The sequence below is a fragment of the Crinia signifera genome, chromosome 4 (assembly GCF_055691185.1).
Source record: "Crinia signifera chromosome 4, ASM5569118v1, whole genome shotgun sequence".
Taxonomy (NCBI): Eukaryota; Metazoa; Chordata; class Amphibia; order Anura; family Myobatrachidae; genus Crinia; species Crinia signifera.
In genome coordinates, this window is record NC_139220.1 from 266,321,065 (window position 1) to 266,346,652 (window position 25,588).

General features: G+C 43.5%; 1 long non-coding RNA gene across 1 annotated transcript; it reads left to right on the forward strand.

Annotated features, from left to right (window-relative positions):
- The first annotated feature begins 426 nt into the window (after window positions 1-426).
- LOC146072584 (uncharacterized) lies at window positions 427-3,093 on the forward strand. The gene is made up of 3 exons (XR_014473202.1): window positions 427-760; window positions 2,372-2,473; window positions 2,956-3,093. It is a non-coding gene; the product is annotated as an uncharacterized LOC146072584 (long non-coding RNA).
- The last annotated feature ends 22,495 nt before the right edge of the window (window positions 3,094-25,588 follow it).

Here is a 25,588-nt window from a genome sequence, read left to right on the forward strand (position 1 = left end):
AACACGACCCCATTTCCATACGCATGCCCTGTGTTTTCGTGGTAACGCCAATGAAACGCAGGGCAGGCGCATATGCTCAGAAGGCCAGGAGCGAGCACTCGGCGGCCGGACTTCTTGCCGAGTTCGCTCGCTCCCTGCGTACAGACATGCGCAGAAATGGTTCTGCGCATGCGTGTACGCACAACATCGGAACACTGGCTGAATCCATGTCCGAGCAAAGCGATCAGAATAAGGGCCCATATTCAAAGTGGGTTTGTAACAATGACCTGTAATAGCATCATCACCTCTCTGAAGAAACTTCTTGTGCAAACATTTTGCATTCTACATTGCATTGCTGCGCTGCCTGTCTTCCTTTAAGACACCTGCTGCGATAATGACTTCTGGATCTCTTTCTTCCACAGTTGTTGCCAGTTTTGTTCTATTTAGCCTTTTACTTTGTGACACGCAAGTGGATGATTTCACATTTTTTGACATTGAACTGTAGTTGTTACACATTAGACCATTCCTCTAATCTACCTTCTGTACTACCGAGGTAGAGTGTTCTCACTCTTACTGGGACGCCTTTTGTCATAAAGCAGCATGATGCTGTCTGACAACCTGCTGCGGGCAGGAGCAAGAAAAAATGTAGACGGAATAGTCTGGGCTCTCTGTTCAGCTGAAACTTCCAGTGAGTCTTTGCCGGAAGGAGTGAGAACAATCTCCATGCACTACAACAGATATCAAGGGACAACTCAGGACCAAGTTCATTGCCACAAAACAGGTACTGCACAGTGTAGATCATATAATAAATGGATCTCAAATCTGATTATTATTTTTTTACATTTTGGATGTTTTATGTTTGTTCTGCTTTAAGTCCTTTGGCATAACATTGATCAGGTACAATGGTTGCAATAAATGTTATGAACACCTACAAACTATTTCACTGTTGAACACTCAGCGATGAAAAAATGTCTTCATATAAAGTGTACTTTGCACGTATTGGAAGACTCAGGTAAATGCTGTGTGAAATGGATTTCTTTAGCGGTGACAAATTTAAATTGTAAAACATTTGATGCCATGACAGAATTGAAGATATCTAAATATGCCTGTCGGATGGGAAACATAATGCAAATGCCTTCTATAATCCTCGGTTGTGACCTCAAGTAACCTTACAATAGAACTTCCCCGGCTGCAAAAAGGGATATTTAGGTGGGTATTCAATGTGGGGTCACGGCTGTCGAGCTGGCCTGACAGCCGTGACCCTGTTTCGTTCTCGGGCAGCTCGACCGAGAAATCGCAGGCAGGATTCAATGTCCTGCCTGTCGTGGGATGAAAAAGGGGCGTGGCTGCGAGAAGTGGCTGGGAATCGGTGAGCTGCAGCCGGGAGCTCGTCAATTCCCAGCCGTTCTCGGCAGAACGAACCCGACTGCTAGTGAAGTTGGGATCTTTCTGCCTAGATCCCTGTTGGGGACAACAGCATTGAATAGGGCCTCGATGGGGGAGATGGCTGCGGGAGATTGAATATCCCCCTTAAAATCATTTACAAATAAGAAAAAAAAATTCTGTTTGTGTTAAAGTGCCTTGTCGGCTGGGGGACTCATGAGAAGTACCATTGGTAAGCAGGGAAGCAGTCATTTTACCGACAGTCAAAATACTGATGGTCAAAAAACTGGTAACGATTGGCAGACAGTCAAAATACCGACACGTTCAAAATACAGAAACTGTCAAAATTCTGACATTTAATACGTCGACATATCGAAAAGTCACCATGAGTTTTTGAGGATTTTTTTTCTCTTGTTTTTGTTTTCTTGGCTTGTTCTTACTTCACAATCCAAGTGGGCGATCCAAGTGGGCATAGAGTTAGATTATAATAGTGTGCCAGGCACAGCGAGGAACTGTACTTGAATCATGACAAGCGCAGCAAGCCATGCAAGGGGACACTGTACACCTATACACTGTTTATGTTGACCTATGTCGACATACTGTAGATACCCCACCAAAGAAAAGAAAACAACACAGACTTTTTTACATGTTTAAATGTCAGCATTTTCACTGTGTCATCACTTTGACCATGTCGGCATAAAGAATGTTGGCACTTTGAACATGTCGGTATTTTTACTGTCAGACAATGCTTGTCTGTAATTTGAATGTTGGTAGTTTGAATGTCGGAAAATCATACTGAACCCGGAAAGATAGTACAGAATAGGGGGCCACTGCCTGCACACACTGGCAAATCTCTCCTAGGTGAACAGAAAGCAGGGCCCTCCTTGCTTGATCCTTTACACGCCACCCTCCCCCCGAGGCCCTGGTGGGGGAATTTTGCACTCCAGAAATACTCTGTGCCGTGTGAGCAATAAAAACTGATTCATACATAAAATACAATCTGTTTCAGATAATGTTACACTGTGATTGGAAAGAAGACCTTTAATCCGTTCTTGTTTTCATAAACCTAGAATGACTTTTAACAAAGAACTGGGAGGAAATAATAGAAATTGTAAGTATACGGAGCAGATTCCTGGCACAGGTGGTTTAGTACAAACATAACTCACTTGAGCGCTAAAGGTTGTTTGGAAGCACCTGTGCATGTAATATTTCACATGTATTTAAGCCAAGCATTAAATCAAACAGAATACTTGGAGCAGTTTTTAAATACTTAATATACATAAATTGAAACATGTCACACAAGTAGACAGGCATAGTGTTTCTTGGCACAGTGCAAGGGATTCATTTCTGGAAATGACAGGAAGTATTTAATTAAACCCAGAAACAGAAGAACTATTGCTAATTATACAACTCCCGGTTACCTGACAGTCAGAAAAATCTCCACACTGATGACAATCTAGTAAGGTTGCATGAAGCAACATATAATTTGTTTGCCGCTGTTAGAACCATTTTTGTATCAAACTTCACAAATCGTGCCACAATGTGATTTCTTTACTGTGTTTGCAAATCCTGGTTGACTTTAATTTGCTCTAGTTCACAGTGTCTCAATGGCAGTCATATAATTCAGGGCTGGTGCAAGGTTTGTCGGCAAGCCACCATCTACACACCAATACTGACTTCTGGAACATCAGGTGAAAGTGGGGGAGTTGCATCTTTAAAGTTCAACACCTGCATAAAGTTCTGAAATGATCCTCAAAGGTCATCCTTAGTTTTATGATAGACTCAGGGGTGCCCGCAACTTCTGTGGCCCCTAGGCTGCTGCCTAAAACTACCTTATGGTAGAGTTGGAGCTGATAGCCCTTTATGTCAGTCAACTACTTTATGTCAGCCAACTACTATATTTAGTGAATAAAACCTAATGAAACAAATATACTGTAGATCCAATTCAAATTTGTATAAAGCTGCCAGAGTTAAGTTTGAAAAAATAGAGGCCACTAGTTAAATGCATGCCATGATAGAGAGCAGGGTCAGCCTGGGCCCACACCCATGGAGCATGTGACATCATAATAGCACAGAACGTATCCAGGGAAGCATGAAGATCGGTGCTGGTACCATGCTACCCAGAGCCAGATTAACAATGAGGCAGATGGAGCTTGGGTCTTATTCTAGTTCCTCCACAATCAGAATGCATTCATACGGAGACCGATGGTGGCGCTGTGCGCATGCACATTTCTGCATATGTGCATACGCAGTGTGCATGCACCCACAGCAAACAGATTGTTCACCGGTTGCATGCACTCAGGACAGCTGAGAGGGGCGTGGAGCAGCGGGCGGCCTCAATGAGGAGGCCATGATGCGGGGGCAGGGGTGGGCAGCTGACCTCACCAGATGTCAGCTGACTACCCATTTCCTCCCCAGCATCCACGCCTATGTAAGTCACTTTTATATGCGTGCACCTTCCACATATTTAGATCAAAAGATGTGGGAGTTTCCCCCTGCTCTGCAAATGGATGTTACTGTGTAACAACCATTCGCAAACCCCTGCGGGATTTGGTGGACTCACAAGGCTGCGAATTCACAGCTTTGCGAATCAAAGAGAATAACCCCCTTCATGTGTGGAAAATACATTTGCAATTTTCATACTTGATAATGAGTTATGACCAATCATGTGGCCAGCTGGTGATTACCATGCTGTCATGATGATGGGCCTGTCTTTATGTAGAGGTCTGGGGCTGCAGCTCCATCTGTCCCATTGTTGATCTGGCCTTGAGGATGTTTCACCTTTATCTTATACTATATCTGAAGATGATGGCTGATAGCAAGAGCTGCAGCTGGAAAAACATTTTTGCCAAGCATTTATTTTAAATAGACAGTGACTAACTACTAACAACAACAGGAATATTTACTATTAATGGCATAATATGATCAATGTATGTGACTGATGGATGAGAAAAACTTTGTGTCAATCCTGTTCCATTTTAGTCAAGAAGGGATGCAGAAAAGCCAAAATGGCAATGAGGCGATTTACTCATATCTGCCTATCTGCAGCTACCATGCGCGCCCTTGCGGGCGTCACAGTGCAGTTGAATTTTGGAAGGATGAAATCGCACTTTGAGTGAAAGTGGCAGCCGCAGAGAGGGCAGCGATGCAGCGGTTATGGAGCGAGGTCCGGAAATATCCAGACCATTTTCCAGGAACTTAAATGCAGCCACTGGGATGAAAAGATGGTAGAGGTGCCCCTACCCATGCAGCCAGGCTGCACAGGAAGGGGTTGCCCTAATCGCTGTGATCACTATGTTCACAGCGAAGATTGCAATAACATCGCTGGGCAGCCCTTAGCATTTATGGATTTACATTTGGCTTTTCTCATCTGTATACTGAATTTTCATTCATACGTTACTGTCATCTGCTCATTCCTGCTTTAAGGACAGCCAATCCTAGTGGTTTATTCCTGAAGACAAGGGGCATCTATAGGAGGATGATAGTAAATGAAGACCAACGCATGTATCCGGAATAGCAGGGGGACTTATCCTGCCTACAGGAGATTCAATCTAAATCACAATCCATCTTATCATGCAGACAGTTCTTTGACCACATTCCCTGTTTTATGTATTATACTGTTTTAAACAACATTTTTTTTAACAATAAACTACTTGTTATTTTTATAAGTACCGATTGTACTTTTTTTCTGATTCTCATATTACTATACCAATGATGGAAGGAGTTTTGGGTAAGATGACCCTATAAAGATACCTTTATATGACCTTTATATGACTCTGTATTGTGTAAATGGGGTACGTCCCCTCCTACATTTATTTGAACCATCTTTCACAGTATTGGGAACCCTTGGTGGAGGTGAATATTTTGATGTAAAGATACCTTGAGGTGAAGTTCCTACATCTATCCCATGTGAGTTTTGGTGTGACATTTGTACACACTTTTAAAGAAACCTTTATATGAGGATCACACTTTCATTTGGTGTGAGTAGGGTACGCTACCCTTCTGTATAAAAAACACCTCTATCGGGTGGTATTAATATACTCTTTTAAGTGTATGAACGTAATACACTACTGTATATATGGTATTTTCTTTTTTTGATATTCAAAATACGGAGGGAAAAAGAAGACCAAAAAGTTGGAAAAGAGTGAAGAGGATTATAAGAATATCCACTGACCTAAAATTGTTTTTATATCTTGAAGAAGCCCTAATGGGGGGGGTCTCCCCAAAATTTATATGCATGCCTCCCAACATCGGGCATATTTAAAAAAGGGACCTATTGCGCGCCTAACGCGCGCCCGTTTTTTTGGGGTGTGGCCTAGCGGTATGGGGGCGTGATCTATTTCAGCAAGGTCACACCCCATTTTTGCCACTGTGGGGGCATGGCTAGCGGCTCTCTGAGCTACTGGCTATGTGCCCAGCCCATCAGGCTGCAAAATATATGCTGGGGAGAAGGGACGAAGGTGGCAGAGGAAACAGGGTGAGAGGAGGAACGAAGGTGGCGGAGTAAGCAGGGTGGGAGGAGGGTCGAAGGTGGCGGAGGAAGCAGGGTGGGAGGGGGGGATGCAGGGTGCGGAGGACTTTGTGGAGGAGATGGGAGCATAAACATAGTGAGCTACCATCAAGTCCAGCAGTGGCAGGAAATGGACATCCCACAAAGGCCCGGCGGTGGCCGGGAAGGGACCAGGAGCACCCCACCTGAGCGCCTGGTGGTGGCAGGGAAGGGACTCTGGTGCACCCCACCTGGGCGCCCGGCGGCGTAAGAGTAGAGACACAGGTGCTCCCTGTTGGGGCACTCAGCGGAAGCCGAAAGAGACACAGGCGCTTCCCCCGCTTGGGTGCAGTCCGCAGGGCATGCTGGGAGGGATCTGTGATGGATCCCTCACACAGCGTGGCGGTAAGAAGCCCATAGGCTTCTGCAGGGAATCGCCAGCTTTTGCTGGCGATTCCCTCCGCAGCGCTGCCACTGCGGAGGAGCAATAGAGCATACAGAAATGTGGTAAAAACCCAGATAACGGGGTTTTTACCGCATTTCTGCGATAGAGAATTGCCCCCTGATTCCCATGAAGACAATCTCTGAATCAGCCCTGTATTGCAGCCAGAGTGCATGCATGGGACAGGGCTGGTAACATAACACTAGGAAACAGTGTATTGCCAGATGATGATTACACTGACAACACTGGTCTGCAATAAATACAATGGCATCCTGTATGCTGCAAAAACCCTGGGTATAAGAATTCAGATCAGTCTCCATGCAAGCTGGCCATGGGTGGGATGCACTGCCATTTGTTACCTCCAGAGCAGGACATGCTCTGCTATGCACAAACAGCTGCTGCTTAACTCTGCCACTGCTTAGATGCTGCCACAGAGTAGCTCTGTCCAGACCACATTACCTTGGTGGTCCTGATGTGCTCCATCTCTGCTCCCCTCTGTTGGCCGCGTCATGCACGGTGAGCAGCAGCAGCCTCTAAGCCCCGGCTCAGCCTCAGTCCCTGCAAGGCTGCTGCTCTTTCTGCTTCCTGCGACTGCTGCAGCCGGGAGACACTTCCTGGTGCGATCACATGAAACGGTGACACGCAGTGCAGCCTTCCCCAGAGTGCCGCGGGAGCAGCTGTGTGCGGCCGCGCATGCGCACCAGCCTCCCGCTGCCATTGTAAGTTTGGGCAAGCCGGGCTGCGGCCATCTTTGAAATGGGAATACTGCTGCGGCCGCTAACCGCATAGATGGTGGTCCACGGCCCAGCAAGGGAGGGAGCATATTAACTTAAATGAGCCGGCCCACCGGGAAAATACCCGGTTTCCCGGCAGGCCAATCCGCCCCTGCTTGAGATAATACATTTGATACACCACTTCGGAGATCTAATTTTTATTTAATGTAATAGAGTACAGGTTTATTGAGCTCAAACCGTCTCCTTACAGTTTGAACTTCAAATTGTCACTGGAAATAATCTTCACTGTCTCCCCTTGTAATAAATGCCATAGTCTTTCAAACTTCAGCTGGGCTAATTGCTGTGGATGAGACATTTGCTGTTCATTCTGGCCCAGGTTTCTAGCCGATCTTGGAGTATAAATGTCAAATTCACAAATCACTATTTAAAGCAGATGTGACCAAACTGGTCCTCAATAGCTACCAATAGTTTATGTTTTCCATACCACTTGTGAATCTGTAGAATGTGTTGGTTTATGCTAGGTATATCTGCTACAGTTATCTGGCTGATCCACCTGACATTGGCCAGTATTTTGTCTCACGTATACTGGCAACTGATCCGGTAATATTGATATGTCGGACACACATACAACATTAAAGGTCCGATTCGATATTCTGGAAGTGTCATGTTGTATACATCAGGCCGAGTATGCTTGGCCGCAGGCAACCGATGGATATTTCCCCTGTTCCTTCACATGGAAAGGGATGGGGAAATGTCTCCTCCTCAGGGGCAGAGCACCAATATCACAGCCAATACACTGTGAGAGATCTCTCAGGCATTTTACCTGCCTGTGTATGCATGGAATTAGGAAAAAATGACGCACATGTTTGAAAATGTGACAGTTAGTAATGACTGCACCGGTGCACCTGCTGGGCGGTCTGGAAAATATTTGTTTGGTACATCTTGAGGACAGGTTTGGTGAGCCCTGATTTAAAGAAATCGAGGTATGCATCATTTTAATACTTAACCCTTTGAGTGCCAACGTTGCTGTGAGCGATCCTCAAAATATCAAATAAAATGCCAGAGCCACTCACAGCGACTGTTCTTTTAGTAGAAATAAATACAAATACGGCCAAGTCAATTCATTCAAGTTTAGTTAAATATTGCCCCACAAAAAATAACAGTCACTGTGAGCTGCCATTTTTAACAGATTTTTAACAGATATTTTGAGGATCTCTCAGAGCAACGTTGCCACTCACAGCGCTAATAAAATGGTTTGCTTGCCAATTTTCACACCTATTTCGACAAATTGCCTTGGCGCTTAAAGGGTTAATAATACTTTCAATGAATTTAATAAAATTTAGAGTGATAAACAGCCAGCCAATCAGCTCCTGTCTGACATTTTTCAAACACAGTCTGTGGCATGGCAGGTAGGAGCCGATTGGCTGGCTGTTTATCACTCTCCATTTTATCACTTTTGAAGCTTATAGAATGTGGCCCTCTTTACCTTAATGCCAATGGGGAATGAGGAAGTGGGTGTGAAGCCCAATGAGGATATCAGTTTTTAGCGAGTTAAGTGTAGTGTTAGAGAGTTTAGGATTCTGTTGCGATCTGATTAATCATTATGCGTCTCATATTTTATGCAAGGTATTGCATGGGGGTGTCATAGTACAACAATAAGAGTGTCAGCTCTTAAGACAAGCGATGTGCTACACCCTGCACTGTTATGGAGTGATTTGCACTTGAAAATGTATGGATTTCAGTGAAAGACAAAGTATTGTAATTTAAGTTAAATTCAAATGATAATGCGGTACCAATGTGCTGCATACAGTATTACATTTATTATACTGCATGTGCAGGGGTACTTGTTTACTAATGGTGACCTACAGTATCCGGTGGTGGGAGAGATTGGGCTATAGTTGGATACTTTAGTTGGCCCAAAGGAGCTACAAGTTACTGTAGGAGCATAACATGCCATTCTGTAGACACACAGGGGCAGATGTATTAAGCCTGGTGAAGAGATAAATGGAGATAAAGCAGAAGGTGAAAACGCACCAGCCAATAAGCCATGTTTTAAAAAAGACAGGGGTTGATTGGCTGGTGCGTTATCACCTTCCATTTTAACTCCACTCTTCACCAGGCTTTATACATCTGCCTCACAGGACCAACATTACCATATGTACAGACATACGGTAAAGATCAGTGGGGGCTCCAGAGGTGTGGCTGTAGCATTGTCCAAAATTCAAATAGGTGAGTAACAGCAACTGCCAGTGAGTCCGTTTGAAATGACAGTTGATGGCAATGGGAGTGGCTCCCCTATTTGAATTTTGAACTGTGATGCAGCCCTTCCCCCCCTTCTGGAGCCTCCCCTGGTAAAGATGCAACTTAATATGCTAATTTGTACTTGTAGTTGTGAGTGTTGCAATATCACAGAGACCCACATACAGTATACATGAATATTCCAAATAACTTGTAATATATATACAGTACATTATGCCTATGGTGTGAAATGATAATGTGCACACATGTAACATATGTAATGGACACTTTCCTTTGAATCAAATAAAGTTGTATTGTTTTGAGCAGAGATCTATTTGTGTAGGCTCTTTATTATTATTTATCTGCAGTAATGAGAACGTAATCCTGGGGAAATAAATTACTTTCATTCCGAATTACCACCAAGGGAAAAACACATCAGTATCAGGATTTAGGGTCCAGGAATGGTAATAGTTGATTACTCCAAGGGTAATTGTAAGTGAACTTTGATAAGGCTGCAGGCTGCATCCTTAAGCCTGTTATTGTGCCTTTTAAATCAGGGATAAATACATTAATCCAGGTTTGGCTGCACAAAGCCTTGTTTCAAATATTTTGTTGTTATGGAGAAATTAACCCTAGTTGCACTGGAAGAATATGAAAAAAAACTCTTGATAATGAGAAATGAATGCTTTCCTGTTCATAAATAGTGCTTGACTAGGCATGAAGGGCCCATCACGGAATGCAGTAGTAGGAGCCCAAGTTAAAGGGGTGTGACCATCCACCAGAGGGGGTGTGGCAAGCTACCTCTGAATGACTTAACCAACCATTAGAGGGGGACGTGCAAAGTAGAGGATGCCTGTAAGGAAGGGTCATGGGTGTGTCAGAACCACCCGATTTGATTGACAGGAGGGCCAATCTTGGAATAGTTTCCATAGAAACAAAACAAGCACCAAAGCTCATTCCTGAACCTTATCTACCAATTTATTGACCCATAGAGGTGGGGTGGGGCACCTGTGGGTCAGTCTAAACCAGTGGTCAACAAACCGTCGCTCACAAGCTACCAGTAGCTCGAGGCAGTGATCTGGGTGGCTCGACCACTGCAGCCTGCCCATTCCTCCCTCCATCCATTGCCCGTCGCTGCTGCCTGCTTCCCTTCTAAGTTATGAGGTGAGGAGAGTGCAGCGCATCATGTGCTTCTCCTTCCCCTCACTGTGTATCTCTGTGACTGACTGGGCCGTCAGCCAATCAGAGCTCGCGGGTCGGCAGCCAAACAGGAGCCGGCCCGCAAGCTTTGATTTGCTGATGGCCCAGTCTGTCACAGGGAGGGAAGTGAGGGGAAGGAGAGACGTGCGCCGAGCTGAGCTCTCCTGCCCTCAGAGCTTGAAGGGAAGTGGCGGCGATGATGATGGAGGAGACAACTAGCCAACCAGCAGGGGGACACCAGACTTTCCTTACACCGCTGGTGCAACAAGCAAGGTTTGTTGTGCTGCTGCTGCTGCTCCTGGCACAGTGGGCGTATACCTGGTGCACAGTGGGGGCATACCTGGTGCACAGTGTGGGCATACCTGGCAAACAGTGGTGGGCATATTTGGAGCACAGAGGGGCATACCTGGCACATTGGGGTTATATTTGACACAGTGGGGGCATACCTGGCACAGTGGGGGCATACTTGGCACAGTGGGGACATATTTGGCACATTTGGAACATGTGTATCTGGCACTTTTGGGAGGCATATGTGTATCTGGCACTGTACTATTGGGGGCATATGTGTATCACACCACCATTTTCAATGGCCACACCCCATGTGGCTACACCCATTTTTTTTTCCACAGTACCACCAGAGTATTTGTTTAGAATGGCACCACAATCGGGCAGGCATTGTTTATCTGGCATCTGCTGGGGGGCAATTTGTTTATGGCATAATTGCGGGTATTGTGGGCATTGTATAACTGGCACTGCTGGTTGCATGGTATATATGACACAGTGTCTATTAAGAGAGGCTGGGGGCATGGCCAGCAGCTCTCAAAACATTGTCCATGCCCCCATAGTGGAAAAAATGGGGTTGTGGCCTTGCAGGAGTACCATGATAGTAGATCATGCCCTCTAAAATTTCGGACATGTGCCTTCCGCACGTGCAGATGTCCCTTCTCATTTGTCTCCAGTGTTGGGAGGTATGTTTTCACCATATTGAACATTGTAGTGTGTGGCATATTGTGTCTGGGGCATAGCGGTATGTGGCATAATGTGTCAGGGGCATTACAGTGTGTGGCATAATGTGTAAAGGGAATTTTTAAATTATTATGCAGATTTTTTTTTTTTAGTAGCTCTTCAGGCGTTTTTTTTGTCTTGGGTAGCTCACACTTAGAAATAGGTTGGATACCGCTGGTCTAAACCATGTATGCATTTATTTAGCAATACAAGTAATACACATCATTGTATTTTAATTACTGTAGGGTTACCAACTCATCCCTTCAATTCAGGACACATATGATTTACACAGGTTCTGTGACTGGGTTTCACCTGGTTTTAAACTGCCACACCTCACGACTCCATTTCACCTAGTTTTAAACTGCCACAGAACCCGTGTAATTAATGTGTGTCCCGGATTAAAGGGATGAGTTGGTAACCCTAATTTTAATACAAGGGCATACAGTACACTTAGGGGGAGTTTGCAGTAAGTGCAAATGATACAGGAGGACATGGATTCTATTCTAATGAGTAGATGTGTAAATATTGGGGGACAGAGTTGGTTGCAATTTAAAAAAAAAAAAGGAGGAAAAGATTTTTTTTTTCTTCCTTGCATGTAGAGCAAATACCAGCTGCTTTTACATGTAGCTAACAAATGCTGGACAGTGTTATATTGACTGCACAATTCAGATTTCAGTTTAGACGTGCCACTCCCAAATCTCTCTCGGCATCACGACACCTGTAGTGCAACATGGCTTTGTGCAAAGTTACTTCCTCTTTTTGCTTTGCTCCCTACTCCGAATCAGCCCCTTCATGTGTCCGGCAAGGACACCACCCAGATTTCCTGCACAGAAGTCACAATTGGTTGAGTGGATTATTAGATACAATACATGAGGTTTGTGGGTTGGGGCATGGCCTAAAGCAGTCTCCTAATATACTCTTAACTTCTATTAACATATGATTGATCCCATTTTAAAGCTGGGTATAAAGTACATGCATGGTTAATCAAAGGCTCTAGTTCAGCGGTTCTCAAACTGTGGGTCCTGACCCCAAAGTGGTTCCCGGCCCAGGTTGATGACTTTTCTAATCTCAGTCAGTGATTCAACGAGTCTAAAAAAAATTGTTGAATTGTCTGTTATGTTAGACTCCTCCCATCATTTTGTGCCTACACATTGCTGCCATGTATGTGCCATCTGCAGACTACACATGTGATGTGATGACCTTCTGCTGTAACCAGCTGGGGTCCTGTAGATATTTTTATTGTCTGATGGGGTCCCAGAGCAAAATACTTTAAGGACCCCTGCTCTAGTTAAGCACATTTTAACATACCCCAAATTCATGACATACTCTTAAGGCCAATTTAGAAGGACATATTCCTTTAGCTCTCGGGAAATGTATTCTTCTTTGTGCAAAATGACACTGGTGGGGGAGTGGAAAAGATTCATTATCTATCATATCTTTGCTACATGTCTATCCTTTATCCAGCTCTTGTCAACTCAGCCAAGAGCAATATCGAACTGCTCACCTATATTTTCTGTATTCCACCTAGAACAACAGGATCCTAATAACTGTAACGATCCTGCATCACAGTCAGTGGAAACATGGAAACAAAGTACTGAATAGGCTTACAGGGGGGCATTGTACTCTTCAGTCCTTTAATTAACAATGAACAATCACATACTGTAATGTTCCAGGGTCAGCACTCTGCAGTCACCTTCAGAGGACTTTCTCTTACAGGCTTGTACATGCCTCCTCTTTTACTATATTTCTGGGTTTTGTGTGTTACAGCAATACATTTATATCATCAGACAAAGATGTGTGTTGCCATTTATAAACATACAGCTACCTACAGTAGTGTATGGAATGTTGGAGTACTACACAAATCTCTCTGATAAATACAAAAATTAAATGTAATGTTACAACTACAGAGAGGGACGTAACTAGATATTCATAGGCCCCGTAGCAAATGTTTGTAAGGGCCCCCTATTTAGCAACTGATGGTGATGTATGTAAAACATATCACTTAGATGGGTCCCTTCAGCTCTGGGCCCATAGCCAGGGCAGCCGAGAGGTATGCCGGGTCCCGGAAAAATGTTGGGGATGTGGCCTAACTGCGGGAGGCGTGGTCACCTACCACAATTAGGCCATGTCCTCAAACTGTTTAGAGGGGTTAAAACACACTTTAAAGTCTAGGGGGGAGTGTTATTGTTGCCCCCCTCAGCTGCAGCACACACCTACAACATGTGCTGTGCTGACAGCAGGCTCAGCATGAACTCTCACGCTGTCAGTGAGACGCTCATGCTGAGCCTGCTGTCAGCACAGTACATGCTGTAGAGATGTGTGCTGCTGCTGCTGCCCAGGAGAGATGGAGACGGAGTCGGACCAGGGCCCCCACGGGCCCCTCCAGCAAGCCTGGGCCTGGGTAATTAGTACCTGCCCCCCCTCTCGGCAGCCATGCCCATAGCAGCTGCACCCCTTGCACCTATGGTAGTTACGTCCTTAACAACAGAAAAACATGCACTGTGCAAGCCAAAGACTGAACGGAACCGGTCTAAAGCCTGAAACTTCCTTTCCTATAGATAATTATCCCATACAGTTGTTATATAGCTGGTGGACCGGAACCCCTGTCTCGTGGCAGACAGTTCTTTCTAGCCAGTTATAAACTACCTAATTCTTTTCCACAATGATACAGTAAATGCACTGGCACTTAGGGTCTCAGACCATTTGTAATCATTTTAATTAAAAATCTAATCCGGTTCTTATGTACACGATAACACAAAGACGGCTAAACACCGCTTCGTTTTTAGCCTTATCAAGAAACACATTTTTTTTTTCTGATGCTATCTGTAATTTGGATGGCGATGTTAATCTGTCTCAGCAGTGCAGCACATAGGGATATTATTAAAGAGAAGGATTCTTGCTCTGGAAATGAATCAATTTCCCTGGATAATGGACATGTCACTTGTCTCTTTCATTCTTAACTGGATAGAAACTGAATAAGAGTCAAGGAACATGTACAACATTCCGATGGCTATAGCAATAGGTACAGAAAAGATATATCTCACATTTATTAAACTGTATTTAGCCTTATATTACCCTATCGCTTGCCTACTTTCCCTGATTTTGGTGCATCTCTCTTGGAGTCCCAGGATAGTACACCAGCCTGACAGATCCTGTACATGTTGTACAGAAAAGGCAGGGACATTATTATACATTTTTTAGTGCGGCCCCCTGCTCCTCCCAACTTGATGTTACCCACCAGTGGCAGCTCCTACCCTCAATCTTTCCTAGTGGCTCCTGCTTCTCTGCCCATAGCACACAATGCTTGTCACTCTGCCATCGCCCAATGATGCAATTCAGTAGCGGGAAAGAAAAAAAGACCACACTGCAGTAGCACGCATGCGCACTAACTTTTATGGGTTGAACCCCTTTGTAGCCCAAAGAGGAGCCTTATAACTGGTAGGGGTAACTTGCACATGTGCAACCGCACCCCCCCTTCTCTGCGGCTTCGAGGGACTGCATTGGCTGCAGCCCTTGAAGCGGCACAGAGCTAGCAGGAAGGCTTCCCATTGGAAAATGTAATTGACGATCACAGTCCAGCATGTGGTGAGCCTATAGTGCTTCCAATAGGAAGCCTCTCCAATAACTAAGCTTACTGGTGATGGCAGATTTTTACTAGTACAGTATCTCATGGTTAGAAGTTAGAGCACAAAAGGAGTGCCAGTATGTGTTCCCTCAGTCTACTACAGGAAAATATAAGTGCTGTTTGTCCGGATCAATTACAATTCACATTGAAGAATGAATAATGAGACATCTGTCAACATCCTTTCGGGTCTTCAGTCTGGTTTACACCAGACACACATCACATACTATTACATCCATGTCTTAAAACCATGTGTTTTGCTTGCAATATACAGATGTGTCATGTTATACTGTTGCTCCATTAGCCTCAAATAGACTCTCTTGGCATCCAGCTGTGTCAACCCTCTTTTTTTGCTCAATATAAAATGTTTGTTTGGCATACAGTAAATAAAAGAGCTGTAAATTGACAAAACTTCATTACTAGCATAACCAGCATAACAACATTTGTACATCTGTATCAGCAGCGGCTCTTACCTCTAGGGAGGAGAGGGGCTGTCGTGATACCTCCAGTGGTCTCTGCTGCTACTGCCGACAATTCCCCCAGTCCCAGCCGACATTCTCGTAGCTTCTTCAGTACTGCGCATGCGCTGGCCCCAGCCTCTATGGGGTGCTTTTGCAGCAGTCCACAGAGGCATATTCAGGGTCCCTGTTCTGGTGCATGCGCAGTATCATCCACATACTGCGTATGCGCTGAAACTGGTTTTTATGGGATGCCACTCTACAGCCCATGTAGAGGCATCCCGAAGGGAGGAAACACCTCCCAATGGGACTGCCTTGGGTGACTGGCAGGTCAGACTTCCAATAGGCACTCACTGCCAGTCACAGTAAAGCCAGAGCAGTCTCACAGACTGCATTTGACTTCAATTAGACAGTGGAAGATTTTACCTGGGGGGCTGCAGCCCTGCAGACCTTAGATAAAAACCGCCATTGATCTGTATGCAACTGATAATCTGATTAAGAGGTGGATGCTAATGCACTAATGCTGCAAATGTATGCTAATGTCACAGCCAATAGGCTGTCTGCTTGGACACCTCTTGCTAAAGCTCAAATACGCTAAGGTGCACAAACAGTGGCCCCATCAAGCAGACATCAGCAGCGCTATCATTCGAACAACCCTAAGCTTGCTCAGAATGCTTGATGCTGCCTGGCCCCTGGTGCCAGTTTAACTGCACCCTTCTGAAGCAGTTCCAGACACCAGATACAGTATGGCCACCATCAAGCCCGCTGACATAAACCAGCTCCCAATCATCACCTAGGGATGTCTATCATATTTGCGTGCATTTTCTTGGATCTAAAATCTGATCCGTGTCTCCAGTCAGTAACCATTGGGATTCATGTGCAGTTTGTGTAACAAAGGTGCAGATTGAAAACAGTGGGTACTTGCACACAAGGTTTTAAATGAATCCATCAGATCCTGAGTCTGAATATGTGGAGATTGATAAAGTACTAACCAATAAGCTCCTAACTGCCATGTCACAGGCTGGGTTTGAAAATGGCAGCTAAGAGTTGCTGGTTGGTACTTTCCACTCTCCATTTTATCACTTTTCTTGGCTTAGTGCATCAAGACAACTGAGTGTGCTTTGTCGGTAAAGAAAGATACAATAAGCTACTCAGTGACGTTTCTCGGCTCCTGCTACTAATGAACAATCTTCCACACAAAATGTCCGCCCCCTTAGAGCAGACCATTTTTTTAGGATGCTAGAGGAGGCGGCGGCCTCGTCTACATCCTTAAAAACAGTCTGCTGTTAGTGGGTGGACATTTTGTGAGGGAGACTTTTTATTAACAGCAGGAGCTGAGCAAGGAGGAGCGACCGGGACCACAGTCTGCGTGTCCCGGTTACAGATGTGGCGGCTAGCGGCAATGGGGGTAAGGCCAGTAGCGAACGCAGGGGGGGGTTTCTGAGTACCCAGAAACCCCCCCTGGAGTCTAAGGGCCCTAGGCTGAAAGCTGAGGGTCCCCTCTTTCCTTGGGTACAAGAATTAAAAAAATTGGCCCTTGGGAACCGGAGATATCTGACTTCAGAGTAATGGTCCCATCCAAGCCTGTTAATTGCTCTTCCCAGTCAGATATTTCAAGTTCTGTCTAATTTAGAGTTTTTCTGAGGGTATATTCCAAAAGCTGGGACTCTCCCCCTTTGATGGACACTAGGAGCTTGTCTCTACTTTTCCTAGAACCATAGATATCAGCCTTCCAGCAGCTGGTTACTGCTCCAGCTCCACACACCTGGTATGTAGTTTTATATGCTCGTTGGCGGATTGTTCTGCCTCCTGAACTCTGATCCCCTAGTCCCCAATACCATTTGGTAGGTGGGATTCTCTAGTTTTTAATTCCATTAAAAGCTAAGAAATCTATTTCCGGGAACTGGAGATATCTGCAGTCAAGAAAGCTGTCCTCCCACCAGAAAATTATGAATAATAAGCCCACTCCACTATACACCCCTCCTCTGCGTATTAAACATCCTCTACCACCCTGGAAGATATGTATCAGGTCCCCTTCATTCAGCCCAATGCCCCCTTCTCCCACCCCATCTCCCACCATCTGTGCAGTAAAGGTGTAACTAGTGGAAATTACTGATCCAGGCCCTACATGCTGAGCGGTTGATATAATACGTGTATGTATGTATGTATATGTATATATAGATATATATATATACATATATATCTATATATATATATATATAGATATATATGTGTGTGTGTGTGTGTGTGTGTGTGTGTGTTGTGTGTGTGTGTATATATATATGTTATTATTATTATTATTATTATTATTATTATTATTATTATTATTTATGTAGATTTGGTCTATCTATAATACTTTAACTGACCCGGCATATACTGGGTCACCTAAGTGTCCATCTCCGTGCTTTGCTCCGCCCCTCTGGAAACCCCCTTCTGAAAATCCTGCGTTTGCCACTGGGTAAGGCAGGGTGGGGGGGTGTTAACATTTCTTGGGAAGGGGGGGCGCTGTCCACAATTTCCGACGGGGGGGTGCTATTTTTGTAGTTACGCCACTGATCTTCAATAGAACTCTCATCTTAGTAAATTTACCACTTTATCTCTTAAGCGACACTACACTACTACTACACCCAACATTTTCTGCAACCATGAAGACTGCTCTTCTAAAAAACTACATTTCATTTATCATTTCCCTTCACTGTCACTGGGAGCCTCAGCGAACTTTCATTACCTAGCTGCAAATATTCAATTAAAATTTGATAATGACAGCATGTTGACATGGTTAAACACACACACAAGCTGGAGAAATGGCTTTGAAGTGTTCACAGCTGAGCCCAGAAATCTCAGTCAGCCTTGTCAGACTCAGAATATCTTTACATATCAACAATGTTACAGCGGCCGTGGGGAATACTATCATTTTTCACAATAAATGCTGAGGAGGGAGAGAGAAAGGATGCCTAGATCTTTAAGCATGAATAAATGAAATACATGGAAAAAGTATACTATGGAGGTGACAGAAGATGACACTAGCTTCCAAATTCAGAATTCAAAGCCTCCTGTCTTGTGTAGCTGACCTAATGAACAGATCTTAAACATTTTACATTGGTTGATTAGATAACCCTAATAAATGAATACAATACAATGTTAAATGTATATTTGTCTGAAACATTTATCATTTTAATATTTACATTTGTTTTGTTTTGTTTTTTGAAACATAAAATGCATTTTATTAGCTAACACAATGGTCTAAGGCACGCATGTCCAAACTATGGCCCTCCAGCTGTTGTGAAACTACACATCCCAGCATGCCTTCCATAGTTATAACATTTTTTAATAGCAAAACAGTTGCAAGGCATGATGGGACTTGTAGTTTCACAACAGTTGGAGGGCCATAGTTTGGACATGCGTGATCTAAGGAATGTCAGGATAAAAAAATGTATGATCTGACAATGATTTGAATGTTCACCTGTTGTTAGAGCACAGTTTGTGTGGTTTCACAAGACCCGTGCGTTGAACATTAGTACAAGCATATAGTGGTGATGCATAGTCTTTGGGGCACATTTTTGCCCACAACAACCAATCAGATTCTATCTATATTGTTCTATAATCTTCAAGAAGATACTACATCCCATCTTCAATAGAAGTCCTATCTTAGTAAATTTACTTTTTCATCCCCAAATGTACTAAATCGGTCAATCTTCTCCTACAAGTCTTATTGCATTGGCTTGCATTCCTCTTTACAACTAAATTCAAACTTGTCAGTATCACTAACAAAGCCCTCACCCAATCCTCCACTACTTACATATCTGACCTCATCTTCCATCACACCCCTGCCCACTCACTTTGCTTCACAAATGAATTCCGCCTTTCCTCTTCACTAATTACTTCCTCCCACTCTTGCCTCTAAGATTTAGCCTGTGAAGCTCCCTACCACTGGAACTCTGTCGATATCAGACTCTCCAGCTCTCTATAAAACCTCAAACAGTCACTCAATGCTGAGTATAAAATCTCAAACAGTCACTGATTTAACAAAACCTTCCATCTTTTATCACACCAACTTCATTATGCTCCTTGTTCACTGTCTCTTCCCGCTGAATGTGATCCCTGCCTATATATATATTTACCAAACGGATCGTCTTCAGGACAACAGCAAGAAAACAAGCAATAACTCATCACTCCAAAGGAAGGTAATGAGTACAATACCTCACTGGGGGCTGGGGGCTGGGTGCTCTAACATCCTCAGCCCCACTTCGCCGCACATCGCCGGCTACCGCATAGATAATTATCGCATATGCCCTAACATATGTGATAATTATTGCATTGCTTGCATTAAGAGCTGCCCTTTGCGTTGCAGTGGTGATGTGCAGCAGCTTTCCCTCCCTCCCTTACACGCCTGATGATCCTGCTGCTTCTGCACAATGCTGTGTTGCCCGAACTCAGGTCGGGGGTGGTGTTAGTGTGGGGTGGCGTGCGTCACAGTAAGAAGCCCATAGACTTCTATGGGGTATTGCCAGCTTTTGCTGCCGATACACACTGCAGCAAAAACCCGATCTGCATATCAAAATGCAGTAAAAACCTGATTACAGGGTTTTTACTGCATTTTTGCATTAGAGCATCCTGTCCTGGATTTGTAGTGGATTGGACTTACTACCGTCCTCTGGATTGCTGTGTTACTGCTATTGTTTTCTTGCTGTTGTCCTGAAGTGTGTTTGTGGATCGAAACGTCAACCTGGCTATGTGGCCTGTGAATTAAACTAATTTCTATGGATGCTTGGGTGAGTGCCCCTCTCTTTATTTTCTGGATACTGGATGCTATACCTCTGTAGAGGAGCATCCCGCAGTTGCCTTTTTTTCTTGTAGAGAGTGCAGACACTCTGGACACTATACAGTATATACACAGGTTGAGTATCCCTTATCCAAAATGCTCAGGACCAGAAGCATTTTGGATAATGGATTATTCTGTATTTCAGAATATTTTATATTTCAATGAGGTATTACAGTATGTCGTCTAAAAAACATCAAACACAGGAAATGCACACATGTATATTTCTTTTTGCATGAACCAAACCTGAATTTGAATGCCAAGCAATCATTTTTGCACATATTTAGTGCCAGTTACATATCATGTCACCAATAGTGGCAGTTACATATCATGTCCCCAGTAGTGCCAGTTACATATCATGTCCTCAGTAGTGCCAGTTACATATCATGTCCCCAGCAGTGCCAGTTACATATCATGTCCCCAGTAGTGCTAGTTACAGATGTACCCAGTAGTACCAGTTACAGATGTTCCCAATAGTGCCAGTTACATATCATGTCCTCAATAGTGCCAGTTACATATCATGTCCCCAGTAGTGTCAGTTACATATCATGTCCTCAGCAGTGCCAGTTACATATCATGTCCCCAGTAGTGCTAGTTACAGATGTACCCAGTAGTGCTAGTTACAGATGTACCCAGTAGTACCAGTTACAGATGTTCCCAATAGTGCCAGTTACATATCATGTCCTCAATAGTGCCAGTTACATATCATGTCCCCAGTAGTGTCAGTTACATATCATGTCCCCAGTAGTGTCAGTTACATATCATGTCCCCAGCAGCAGGGGCAAACGCAGGATTTTCAGAAGGGGGTTTCCAGAGAGGGGAAGAGCAAAGCACGGATATGGACACTTAGGTGACCCAGTATATGCAGAGTCAGTTAAAGTATTATAGATAGACCAAATGTATATAAATAATAATAATAATAATAAATATATATATATATATATATATATATATATATTCTAGAAAAAGACAAAGGCGGAGCGCTCCATAGTGCAAGTATTGTTTTTATTGAATAAAAAATGTGATAGAATTTCACATGCAATAGAAATGGGCGTGGCCTGGCGCTGAGTGAGTGTAACCTCTCCAACTATGCCGCCTGAGGCTCATGTGAGTGTGTGTGTGAAAACCGCCCGCTGTGGTACATGACCCATTTCTATTAGTCAACGTTTCGGACATAAGTCAGTCCTTTGTCAAGACGACATCTGGGACAGCAATACAGCTCCACAGCCACATTACCTCCTGTATGGCTGTGGAGCTGTATTGCTGTCCCAGATGTCGTCTTTACAAAGGACTGACTTATGTCCGAAACGTCGACTAATTGACTGGTCTCACTGTGGTGATGTATTGAAATAAATCTTTATTGCTGGTACTTTTGGAGTGTGCACACTTGGTTGATTTACCTGGATCAGCCCCCTGGAACTATATATATATATATATATATATATATATATATATATATATATATATATATATATATATATATGAAAACATATGCAACTCGCACACTAAACATAGGTTGATATGGTATGGGTGCCGGACCAAAAAAGAAGTATAAGAAAACCGTGTATCCTTAAGGTACAGACAGGGCAGCACTCCGTTCATTAAGTGAAAAAGATAGTTCCTTATTTATTCAAAGAATTTTTCAATATATGGTTTCAGGCCACCAGCATGACAATAAGCATAGTCAACAGCGTTTTGATTAGGAATAGTGGGAATTAGATACATTCACCCATCCATAGTTTGGCTGTAACGGCTGTGTGGCTGTGGTCGCAGTCGACGAATCCGTTTCGGCACAACTTGCCTGAGTCAGTCTGGAGGAAGGCAAGTTGTGCCGATCTTTTTCACTTAATGAACGGAGTGCTGCCCTGTCTGTACCTTAAGGATACACGGTTTTCTTATATATATATATATATATATATATATATATATATCCAAGGGTAAGGACCACACTCTCCTCCAAATAGTAGCAACTGCCGGGGTATATATATACATACGTGTAAATGGTGTGCATTTGGGCTGACTTAGCTCTATACGGTAAATTCACTGATGCTAAAAAAAGAATAGAGGTGATAATGCTCACATTCTGTCTATCACTTCTCTATTGCATCCTAGAATATGATACACAGAATCTGATTGCTTGCTATGAGCAACATCACCTGTTTTCATTTTTAGAAGTTTTAGTAAGTTTAACCCTATAGGAATACAGTACATATTTTAGATAGATAGATAGATAGGGAATCGGTACATCTGTCAGACCACACTTAGGTCTACCGTCATTAGGTCGACCCCACTAGGTCGACTGGCAGGAAGGTCGACCTGACTTAAGGTCGACATGGGCCAAGGTCGACATGACGTAAGGTCGAATTTGCATAAAGGTCGACATGAGGAAGGACGACTGGTCATAAGGTCGACATGGGTTTTTCACTGTTTTTTTTACCCGAATGTCGACACAGTCGACATGGACACAGTTGGCAATGAGAATCGGACGCTCGCAATGCTTCGGGCACGGTGCCTCGCTTCACTCGCCACAGCTTTAATAACCTCCTCCACGCCCTAGTGGATGGTAGGGCATGAAATACCGCCTGTCGGCACATGTCGGCTCAAAAAAACCCATGTCGACCTTATGACCAGTCGACCTTCCTCATGTCGACATTTATGCAAATTCGACCTTAAGTCATGTCGACCTTGGCCCATGTCGACCTTCCTGCCAGTCGACCTAGTGGGGTCGACCTAATGACTGTAGACCTAAGTTCATTCTAATAGATGACTGCTTCAGATAGATAGATAGATAGATAGATAGATAGATAGATAGATAGATGCTGTGGTTGTGCTGTGTATTATATGGTTAGTATTATGGCTGAGTTAAGAATGCTAGAAGAAGACTGACATAAAGACACTATGGGTTGTTGTAACACAATGTGAATAGCACCTTAGTGACATATATTACTATCTTTTATGACTTAATAATAACTGCTGATGTCAAGCACCATCACAGACAAGTACACCTTTCACAACTGTTTAGAGTACATTAAGTGATTCATTACACCCCCAATATAAGTGTAAGAAGTATGTTATTATATTACAGTATATACTTTTACCCTGTAATCCAGTTACTGTTTGGTATAATTTGCTTCAACCTAATTTTACTGCATCACTACCAAAAAGGAGAAAGACAAATTCAAATGAGTAGGTGGTATGTTTGACCGGTAAAAAGAGAGGATGTCTCAACATTTTCATTAGGGCCCTTATTCTGGTTCACTCGCAAAGGCAAATTCCTTCTCAAATGGCCAAAACCATGTGCACGGCAGGTGGGGCAGATGTAATTTGTGCAGAGAGAATTAGATTTGGGTGGGGTTTTTCGGCAAAGTGAGATCTATATTGCAGTGTAAAAATAAAGCAGCCAGTATTTACCCAGCACAGATACAAAATAACTCACCCAAATCTAAATCTCTCTGCACAAGATACATCTACCTCGCCTGCAGTGCACATGGTTTTGTCCATTTGAGAAATAATTTTCCTTTGCGAGTGAACCAGAATAATGGCCTAGCGCTGTTGTAGGGTCTAGTCTGCTATTCCCTGGTGATAACCTGGAAGGAATAAGCTACAGTATCTCCCCAGACGTTGATCTTGGAAGCAGGAATTGACTTTGTGTCATCATTGGAGCCCCAGGTAAGATTTACATGCCTCCTCCAATGACATTATGCTAACAGTTTGGAGAAAACATTATCAATCCATCCAGCTTAGAAGAAGCATTTGTTGCTGGACTTGTCTACAGATTAAATAATATGTTTGACAGAATTTGGTTCTTGTCAGAGTGATGTACATAAGTCATATATGTGAGAGTGGTGCATTACAATGTATGTGGTGGAAGCTGTGCACCTTACAGTATGACGAGCCCTGCTAATGATTTCTATGTCAAATATAATGTTTCTCCTGCCATGCTGAATGGACTCAGAATGGAATTATGGGATTGCACCACAGAAAGATGACATGACCACAAGACAATTCAATTATACCTAAAGTATTTATGTCCAATAAATCATAACTATTACACTATATTGAGCAAGAATTGCCGCAGACTTAATGAACAATGTATCAATACACACAGATAAGGTCAGATGCGGCAAACCACATTTTGCATATCAGATGTGATCTCCTAATCCTAATATTTGGGGATGCATACTGTATTTTGTGTGTTCAGAATCTGTCTACTACATATACTGTACTGTATGTATATATTACAAACCATATATGCGTTTGATGTAAAATATTGCTCCACATTGCCTCATTTATGTTGCTAATCAACCATGAAGCAGTGGGACATGAGTGATTAATTACACGTCACTTTCAAGCTTTTTCATTGGTTAATTTGAAGAGTTTTTGTGTGAATGAACTGTCGCAGGTATGCACCTGTATAGGAGAACCCCAGGTATCCTAGTAAACAGGGAACAAGACCCTAAAGGCCCCTTATGCACACTTTAAATTCAATGTTAAAACCTAATCCAATGTGCTTCATTTTCAGACATTATTAATGGAGCCTGATTTCCTCATCATTCTTGCAGCCTGTAAAAAAGAGTTGATTTGAGGCTTTAAAAAAAAGGATCTTGTGGATCAAATGAACCTGATCTACCCACTCTCACTAGCAGGTCTTGCTGCCTGTTTCTCCATGCATTTTTTAGTTTGCAATTAAAATCCCATTGCCACTATGCTGTAAGCCTACCTTTCTACTTTTGCTTCCTTGGCAAGCCATATGTTACAAGGAAATCTCACCAATGCTCACTGGCAAACAAATTATAATGTTTTAACCGCTCAACCAAGGTTCCTCAAGGGGGAGATCCACAGTATGTATTTCAGAAGAACTATCAGCATTCATCAAAGGTAGCTAACTTGTCTAGTAACACTGCTCTTACATTGAACCATCTATAGTCTGGTTCCTCACTTCTTTTCCTGTGTTGTTATTTTGTGTGTTTGCTCATTTGTGTGTGTTTTGTGTCTCCTGTGCTTTATATTGTATGTTTGGGAATGGTGGTGGGAACACTGGGTACAGGCCTAGGTAGCAAGTGTGGCAAGTTGCACACTGGCAAGTCAGGGTACAGCACATTCAGATGATGCGCCCATTGTAAAACTGAGAGGATGTTGGCAACTTGTGCATACTTGTGGGTTGATGGTGCTGGGAAAGGGGAGCAGGGTCAGAGGTGGAGCTAGTGGCGGTGCTAGGG